Here is a 10,393-nt window from a genome sequence, read left to right as displayed (position 1 = left end):
AAATGATTCCATATTAACTCACAATGGTTCAATCATTTAAAGTTTCGGAATCAAGATCAACACTCACACTCAAAAAGATAAACGCAATGCATGATTTCACCCATAGGTTTACCCTTATTTTCCAATTGACTTTTGCTTCAGCTTATTCAAGATCAAAAAGGACCTTTCAAGGCTTGTAATGGGGTTGAGTGTAAAGGTATGGTCATTTAGGCTTATAGGCTAAAAATCGTCATGAACTGTGATGTGAACAACACCTTCTTTCCTTCTCTTTGTCATTTTCATTCAAGCTCAAAAGTTACCTCTTATTCATCTTCCATGATTCATTGAAAACCCCATTTTATTTGTATTTCCACTACTTTATTTCACAACCTTTTCTTTCATTTTCTTTTTCAATCAATTTTTTTTATATGGAGGGGTTCCATTTTTTCTCAAAACATGAGGGACTTCTTTGCATTTACTTGATTTGCCTTCTCTTTTCACCACACTCCCAACTTAGGCTTTTAGCCTAAGTTGACTATTCAAACAAACCACTGTTCATGAGGATTATGGGTAATGGATAAGGAGGGGTTATAATGTTACCAAGTTTCTTCCAAGAAAAGGTCAAGGCTCAAAGGGTGCTCAAAAGAGGTTCACACGCTCACAAGGTAAGCCACAACAGAGGTATACTTTCAAATAGGCTCACACTCTTTAAAATTGGCTAAGATCATCTCAAGAAATTGCATCACCTAGTCAACCGGACCAACGGGGCAAATTATAGTTGTCATCACACATGGTTCACGGTAAGCTCATCACACAAGGCATTGACACCCAAGTCAAACAAGACTCCACACTTTTGCTAGTGTGTAATATTCATCACAAGAGACTCGATTCGATAATTGACTAGTCACAACGAGATTCAAAAAGTTCACATATTGTCTATGCGATTTCAATTGGTCTCATCATAGTTGCACATTCATTTTTGTTCGAGCAGAGCACTGTTTAAGTCATTAGTATTGATCAAACTGATACTCAAATTTGCACAAGAACAACCATATTCCACACAAACAAGGGGTGTTGTCAAAATCAGGAGGAGGTTCGCTAAGGACACTAAGCAATCTCCACACTCCCACCAAAAATAGTCAACATTGTCCCCAGTGTGGTTAGAGAGCAGGTATTTATCGCAAGTAAACTAAATATGAACAATAAATAAAAATTGACAAGAACTGAAAACAATCTAGTATGTAAACAAGTAGAGCAGGGTCACGCGGAATCTTCACTAAATGCCCAGTTGGCGAGGGAGTGAACTGATCGCTGAGTGCTTCGGCACTGCGCCTAACGTTTTTCAGATCGCCCTTAGTTCCAATAGCTTGCACTCCCAAAGAAGGTAAATTGGCGAAGATGTAATAGATCGCCAAATAACTCGGCGATCTGCATAATGAACTTAAAGCATTGCTGATCGATTCTTGAGGAGAGTTGTTCGGTTTGATTAGAAAGGGCGAGAAAAATCGGGTCGGCTAAACACATCGGTGATACGCCGACTAGTGAAGGTATCCCGTAGAATGTTCCAGAGTCTCAGTCTCAATTATTTAGGTTCATAAGGTGAACCAAGTCGTGCTCGTTGAAACAGTTTGGTGACTCGCCAAGAAGACTTTTGTCTCGCTCATGATCCCTACTACTGCAAAATCAACACACATTATTCAAAACACTAACACTTGGGTTGACTCCCAAGAAGCGCCTTATTTAACGTCATGACACGACGTGGAAATGCTCTCAAGCATCTTCCAGGTACACCACCTTAATTAAAGAAATCTCCTGGCATTCTCCAAAGTAGAATTTTAAGCGTTGCCCATTCACCTTAAATGTAGGTCCCTCTTGACCCTCAACTTCTATGGCACCATTGGTGAATACTCTTGTCACTAAATGGTCCTGACCATTTGAACTTGAGCTTTCCTGGAAAGAGTCTAAGTCGGGAACTGTTTAGTAACACCCAGTTTCCCACTCTAAACTCCCTCCTACGGATTTTAGCATCATGTCATTTCTTGTTCTTTTCCTTGTAAAGGGCTGAACTTTCATAAGCTCTGAATCTGAATTCAGCCAATTCGTTAAACTGTTCCACTCTCCCCCTTGAGGTCTTTGTCCGGTCCAGATTTAAAGCATTCATCGCCCACGACGCTTTGTGTTCCAACTCAACGGGTAGATGGCAAGATTTACCAAAAACTAGTTAATACGGAGACATCCCAATAGGTGTTTTGTAACCGGTCCGATATGTCCATAGTGCATCGTCGAGCTTTCGAGACCAATCAATTTTGTTGGCATTCACTGTCTTGGCAAAAATGTTTTTTATCTCCCGGTTTGACAATTCAACCTAGCCACTTGTTTGGGGATGATATGGGATCGCTACTTTGTGTTTCACTTCATACTTGCTTAATGCAGTGGAGAACCACTTGTTGCAAAAGTGGGATCCCCTATCACTAATAATCTCCCTAGGAGTGCCAAATCTCGCAAATATGTAGTGTTTCAGAAATTGGACGCCGTTTTTTCCTTCATTGTTTGGAAGTGCAACAGCCTCCACCATTTGGTAACATAATCTACAGCCACCAAGATGTACTTACTTCCAAACGAGCTCACAAAGGGGCCCATGAAATTGATTCCCCAAATATCAAATAGTTCCACTTCTAAAATAGGAGTAAGGGGTAACACGTGCCTTTTAGACACTCCACCTTGCTTCTGACATTGAGTGCATTTCTTTACAAATTCATGTGCATCCTTGTAGAGGGATTGCCAATAATATCCACTTTGGAGAACTTTAGCGGCTCTGCGCACACTGCTATGGTGGCCTCTAACTGGAGACGCATGACAAGCATGGAGAATTGCTACCGCCTCTTCTTCTGGAACACACCTTCTAATGATATGATTTGCATACTCTCAAAACAAGTATGGTTTATCTCATAAGTACTTTTTAACGTCGAACATGAACCTCTTTAGTTGGTAGACGTTAAGCTCATCCTGCATTAGTCCGCACACAATATAATTTGTGAAATCTGCATACCAGGGTTTTTTTCAAGGGATATTGCAAACACTTGTCATCGAGGAAGGAATTGTCTTTGTCAACCTCAGGCTCATCATTCTCCTTGCCCTCCAACCTCGATAGGTGGTCAGCCACCTGATTTTCGCAACCTCTTCTATTTTGACCTCAAAGTCAAATTCTTATAATAGTAGCACCCACCTTATCATCCTTGATTTTGCATCCTTCTTTGCCATCAAATAACGGAGTGCAGCATGATCAGTGTGAACAATCACTTTAGTGCCTAACAAGTATGCCCAGAATTTCTCAAATGCATAAACTACCACAAGCAACTCTTGTTCAGTGATGGTATAGTTACGTTGAGCACTATTTAGAGTCTTGCTTGCATAATAAATTGGGTGAAAAAGCTTGTTGTGTTTTTGCCCCAATACCACACCCAATGTCGTGCCACTAGCATCACACATCACTTCGAAAGATTCAAACCAATCAAGGTTGATAATGACCGAGGTGGATACTAATTTTTCTTTCAAGCATCAAAATGCCGCCATACAAGCGTCATCAAAATAAAACTACACTTCATTCTCCAAGAGTTTGCACAGAGGGTGTGCAATCTTTGAGAAGCCCTTGATGAACCTCCGGTAGAAACTGGCATGTCCCAAGAAGTTGCGAACACCCTTTACTGAAATCGGAAAAGGTAGTTTCTCAATCATCTCAATTTTTGCCTTATCGACTTCCAGTCCTTTATGTGACACCTTGTGCCTAAGAACTATGCCTTCTTTCACCATGAAGTGGCATTTCTCCCAATTCAGAACCAGGTCTATTTCTACGCATCTTTGGAGTACTTGCCCCAAGTGTGCCAAACATTCTTCAAATGTATCCCCTATGACTGAAAAGTCGTCCATGAATACCTCCATAGAGTCTTCTACCATGTCCGCAAAAATGGATAACATGCAGCGCTGAAATGTTGCCAGGGCATTACCTAGCCCAAATGGCATTCTTTTAAACGCAAACATTCCATAAGGGCAGGTGAAGGTGGTTTTATCTTGGTCTTCTGGCGCAATATATATTTGGTTGTAACTGGAGTACCCATCTAGAAAGCAGTACCAGCCCCTCTCTGATAGCCGATCAAGCATTTGGTCCATAAAAGGCATTGGAAAGTAATCATTTTCAGTCCACGAATTTAGCTTTCAATAATCTACGCATACTCTCCACCTGGTCATCGGTCTAGTCAGAACAAGCTCCCCCTTTGCGTTTGAGACTACGGTGATACCTCCCCTTTTCGGTACATATTGCACAGGGCTTACCCATTTGCTATCCGCAATAGGGTAGATCACACCTGCGTCCAACCACTTGATGATCTCCTTTTTTATCACTTTTTGCATTGGTGGGTTCAATATCCGCTGATGCTCAACACTAGGCTTACACCCATTATAAAGCTGAATTTTGTGAGTGAAAATACCGGGAGAAATGCCCACTATATCAGCGATGGTCCATCCTATAGCTTTTATATGTTTTCGCAACACTTCAAGGAGAAAATTCACCTGCCATTCAACCAAGTCAACTGCAATGATCACTGGTAAAGTGTTATTTGCCCCCAAGAAAGCATATTGGAGATGAGATGGAAGAGCTTTCAATTCCAGATTAGGTGGTTCTTGGGTTGATGGCTTTGCGGGAGGACTCTCTCTATTTTTTAGGTTAATATCCAACTTGATTGGAGTCTTTGAATACCCTCCTAATCCCGACAATGCAGCTACAACTTCCTCATAGCCCTGAACTTTGGATTCATCATGATTAGCGAGTACAGCTTCAAGGGGTTCATTTATGCACATCAAATAGCTTACACTAGTTACTGCCCCATCAATAACATCATCAGTAGACACCACATGAATATCACTTGGGTGTTTCATGGATTTACAAATATTAAAGGTTACTTCATCTTCGGTCACCCAAAACTTCAATTTTCTACTTTCAACATCTACCAATGCTCTCCCGGTTGCCAAGAATGGCCTTCCCAAGATAATGGGAATTTCGTCATCTATCACAATCTAAAATCACAAAATCAACCGGAAAGATGAACAGATCGACCTTTACCAAGATGTCATGAAGTATCCCAACAGGATATTTGATTGAATGGTCTGCCATTAGAAGTCTCATTGTGGTTGCTTTCGGTTCACCCAATCCAAGTTGTTTGTATATCACATAGGGAATTAAGTTGATAATTGCTCCCAAATCGCATAAAGCTTTAGCGAATTAGAGCATGCCTATGGTGCAAGGAATAGTGAATGCCCTAGGATCTTCTCTCTTTTTTATCATCTCCTTAGTCATGATTGCACTATAACTATGGAAAACTTCAATTGTCTCAAAATTCAAACTTTTCTTTGTGACCAACTCTTTCATGAACTTGGTGTATCCCGGCATTTCTAATAAAGCTTCCACAAGAGGGAGGTTGATTGATAGTGTCTTGAACACTGGCAAGAACTTTTTGAACTTCTCATCTTCATTTTTCTTCTTTAATCATTGGGGAAATGGTGGAGGTATTGGTCCACTTTCTTTTGTTATTCTTTGGCAATGTTTTGATGAATAAGAAACTCTTGTGGCCTTCACTTTCTTCATGCTTTTGAGCATTTTCATTTCCCATCACATTACCTATTGCCACCTTTCCTCTACGAGTAACTAGAGCCAGCCCTCTATCGTTATATTCCCTTGTTATATTTGGTTTAAATTGAGCTGATAATAAACTCAGTTATCCTTTGAGTGTCTTGATGGCGTCGGCATGAGAGTTCACTGTTTTGCTCAGCCCAATCTTGATAGTATCTCTTTTGTTCTTCTCTGTTATGATAGTTCCAACCTTGATTTCCTCCTTGCTATAGATAACGTGGGTGGAAACCCTCATCGTACCTCTTGGAGTTCCAGCCTTGATTCTCCCCCGACCTTGAGTAACCGGAAGAAGAACCCTCCTAAACTCTAAACACTCAACATGTCCCCTTCATGTGCTCTTATAGAACTTCCATTTGAGTTAACATATTCTTGATGTTCTCATCCCTCTCTCTCTCTCTTTATCAAGTTGTTCTTGCGTTAATCGAAAATGAAATGGACAAACCTAATCCTCTTGGGTGTACCATGCTTAGTTTATCCTAGTCATTTCAACCAGAAGAAACGAAGCTACCTTAAATGGTTGTAACATTATTCCTCCTCGTACCAATTGATCAGATTTTCCTTTATTAACCGAATCTAGACTCTGGTAGAAATATTGAAGCAACAATTCATTTGGTAACCTATGAGTTGGGCATTTAAGTAGGAGCTTCTTGAATCTCACCCACGTTTCATGGATGGGTTCCCCCTCCTGTCGCTTGAAACTTTGAATTTCGTCTCTAAGTTTCATCATCCTTGATGGAGGAAAGAATCTTGTGTTAAATGCTACAACCAGCTCCTCCCATGATGTGATGGAATTGCTTGGTAACTCGGCTAACCATTTATTAGCTTATCCTGTTAAGGACAATGGGAATAACCGTAGCTGAATTGACTCTTAAGACACATTTTTGAATGAAAAAGGGTTGCAAACCTCAATAAAATTTCTCACATGCTCATACGGGTCTTCGTGATCTAGCCCTCCATATATTCCCTTCATTTGGAGAAGATGAAGAGTTGTGCTAGTGACTTTAAACATCGCACTCTCATCAGTTTGTGGGATGCAAATTGCACCTATCCCACCCGATTAAGCTAGGTTGTAGACACTATTGATGTCGTCTATACCTTATCGATGACCTGCTCGGCTGTCATTCATCTCTTCTTCACTCATGTTCACTTCTACGTAGCCCAACCACTACCTACACAAAGCAGCCGAAACTACTTCAACTATAGTCAATGAGTTTTAGAGTGTCGAATCTTCCATCAAAGAATTATAAGTAATGTTACTTCCCGACAGCGGCACCATTTTGATTAACGTATCAAGTGGCATTTCATCCAATACTAAATGCCAACGATCGTTCTTTAGTATAATAACCCAACTACGTAAGTTGGGGTCGATCCCATAGGAAGTAGTGCTTCCTTCGAATTCAATAATTAAAAGTACAATGACAATCTTTTCAATCAAACAATTCTTGCACAATTAATATTCAAATCTCAAATTCCAGGTTATAACTACCAATCTAAACTTACACTTCAACACAAGCAATCAAATATAAGAGTATAACTTGGGGAATTGATCAGCCAATTATTGAATCTCAACGAAATGGGAAAATGTTACTTTGTTATGGGTAGGTCGAACTATATATAAAATAACTTTCTCTCTAACAATTAGTTTTTCTGTGTTGAATTCTCTCGAACTTCAACATTGATCGAACGAAACCCAGCTCTTTACCCTCATCAAATCCATTCTCTCGAGCTAGATACAAAGGAAGGGTTACTTGTTTCACTCTCTCGAGCTGAAACTAAGGAAACCCACTACTAAGGACGCTAAGATTGCCACCTTGGTTCCACACCTCTCTCTCGAGCAAGTGCACAACATTGAAATTGGCACACGAAGTAACGCAATTCAATGTCAAAACACAGCAACAACTTAGACCCACTTCAAATTTGCCCCATACTTCGCAATTAACAAACACCCACTAACTAAATTCAACAATTGGCTTCATGATCAAAACCCCAAGTAAAGGGTCTTAGCCACTCATCTCAAAACAGAAAGATCGAAATTAATTATCACTCCCATAGTTGGGTACAAAATAAGAATTATAGATGAAATTCAATTGATAATCTTCTCTCTTACAAAATCTCTCTCAAAATCTTGCTAAAATCGCTCACTAAACCCTTTGGTAGTGTTTTCTCTCTAAATAATTCTTTCCTCACTTTCTGAATGAATCTCTCTCTCACTCTAGCCAAAACTAATTTAAACAAGTCTGAAATGTCACTGCTCAGGACTACTCGGCGAAGTAAGTCAGATATCACTGACGGATCGGTGATTCACAGATTTCTCTTCATATCGCCTTCATTTTTCGCGTTTTCTTGGTCTGGCTACCGTGACTTTAGGCGATTTAGGTTGGGATCGCCGAATTACTCCGTGATTCGCCCATTATACTTCCATCTCGCCTATAAGCACTTGCTTGTATCTTCTTTCGTACTTTTGGCAACCTGGTTGTCCTTCGTCGACTAGATCGGTGATATGCCGAATATGGTTGTTGCTCGCCAAATTTGCCCCCATTTTAGCTCCAGCATTTTGTAACCTTAAGCGGTATCTTGGCGATTTGGCGATTCGTTGAATGATATTGGCGATTCGTCGAACGACATCGTCGATCATCAGGTCTTCTTTTCTTCATTCCTTAAGCTTTCTTTGTTCCTTTCTGCCTAATAGTGTCCATGCTTTGTCTCTAAATCCAAATACCTGAAACTCAAGGGTTTTCATCAGCTATTGAGACAAAATATGCATTTGAGGACACTAAATTTATCAAAATGAAACCCTAAATGAGTCCAAAATTGTGGACTCATCAATACCTAATGTCATCACCCGAGCCTACACCTTGGACGTGGAAGACACTTGAGAACCATTGTTGGTCCCCAAGCGAACCCTCTTCCTCGCTGACTACGAGCGGAAGACTAACTCAAGCATACAAAAGCTTAAAACTTAATTAAATTTCAATGAACTCAAATACTCAACCTTTTAAAAATTTTGTACAACACTAAAAATAAAAGTAAATACAGAAACTCCTCAACTTTGTCTATCTATGAAGCCTCTACTATTATAGAAGAATATCAGGACAAGACCCACGACATCTCAAAACTACCAACTGAAAGATAAAGGTGAAATCCTCCAGAATATAAGAAGGCTCACCAAAGCTGATTGGAATATCACATGACCTCAATGAAACGTCTGTTGATTATCTTGAATACATGTATCTGCATCATGAAATGATGCATGCCAAATTGTGTCAGTACATTGAATGTACGAGCATATAAAGGGGAATTCTAAAGCATAAACATAAGCTTGAACTGACAAAAGGAAACATACTTACCTCGTCTCAACTCACTCAACTTAACTCGACTCAGGAATAAGATATTCAACTCAAATGATTAGATACTCAACTCAAATGAGACTTTTCTCAACTCAACTCAACTCAAGATACTCAAGGATAAAGCAACAATAAAAGATGCAATATATGGAAAACTTTTAAAACAATAGATATCAACTCAATTTTATGTAAAACAATACAATAATAACTCATTTGTATGTAAAAAATACAATAATAACTCTTATTTGAGAGATTCTCTAACCGACAACCATCACTATGAGTTATGTGATGATACAGCGTCTCGTCCACGCTGCCAGAACTGTCATATACCCTGCCAGGGTATATAACTCCTCAACTAAGTGGATCCACTAAGCTATGCTTAAAAATCAATAAGAAATCATCTAAAAAGTATGACCATTTCTACCCACGTTGGCTACATGATTTATTAGGGTTATGAGTTATTAGAACTCTCTCTCATATCGGTGCTCAATACTACTCCCAATAATATAACTCATGCTCATATGTTTTAAAAACACATTTTCTCATCCTCAAACTTTGAGATTACTACTCAAAAAAATTCTTTTAAAAGAGATAATGCTCAAAACTCCTCATGAACTCATTTGGAAATAAAAGTTTCCTCTCATTTTAAATGTAAAAACATTTACTCTTGGAAATACTTAGTTCCATATATTCATTTTGAAAAATGAAACTCAACTTTCCTCATCCGCATCTTCATCTTCATTTACTCAAGTCTTAAAACAAATTAAAAATAATTGTAAAAGACTTCTCAAAATAGGGTTCATGCCGAATTATGGACGTGAACGACTCAATTCAAGATTTTCAATAACCATATATAGAACTCAATACTCAAAACTCAACAACTCAGAACTCAAGGACTCAATGATACTATTGATCTCAAGAATCCTCAACTCATAGGGTTCATGCGAAATTAAGGGTATGAACATCTCAACTCAAGTGCCTCCATGTATAACATATGGTAATCCATAATTATAAAATATAGTTTCAAAAAGGGTTAGGAACTCAGTACTCAAGAACACAGAACTCGAAGAAACTACTCCTATCAAAGATACTCAATTTTTGGAGTTCATGCGGAATTATGGAAATGAACAACTCGACTCAAGGGTCTCAATGAAAAGATAGAACTCATGTTTACAACTCTTCGCAATCTCATACTTACTTCCTCAAAACTTATCTCAAATCGATAGTTGATCTCAAGAGATTCACACTTTAACTCAAAGAATTTTTTGAACTCTACTCTTAACTCTTTCTTGAATTTGAATTATGAATTCAAGAGTTATGATTCATGATATATAGGATCTCTTGATGATTATATGTGATTTAGAATAGTAAAATCATGAAGGGAGTG

At 38.9% G+C, this 10,393-nt stretch overlaps 1 non-coding gene across 1 annotated transcript; it reads left to right on the top strand.

Moving 5' to 3' along the window:
* The first annotated feature begins 6,276 nt into the window (after positions 1-6,276).
* LOC125866473 (small nucleolar RNA R71) lies at positions 6,277-6,383 on the top strand. Its single transcript, XR_007446528.1, has one exon. It is a non-coding gene; the product is annotated as a small nucleolar RNA R71 (small nucleolar RNA).
* Positions 6,384-10,393: the final 4,010 nt, after the last annotated feature.

Source organism: Solanum stenotomum, chromosome 5 (genome assembly GCF_019186545.1).
Source record: "Solanum stenotomum isolate F172 chromosome 5, ASM1918654v1, whole genome shotgun sequence".
In the NCBI taxonomy this organism is placed as follows: domain Eukaryota; kingdom Viridiplantae; phylum Streptophyta; class Magnoliopsida; order Solanales; family Solanaceae; genus Solanum; species Solanum stenotomum.
Note: the sequence above shows the minus strand (reverse complement) of the source record. Positions and strands in the feature narration are given on the sequence as shown.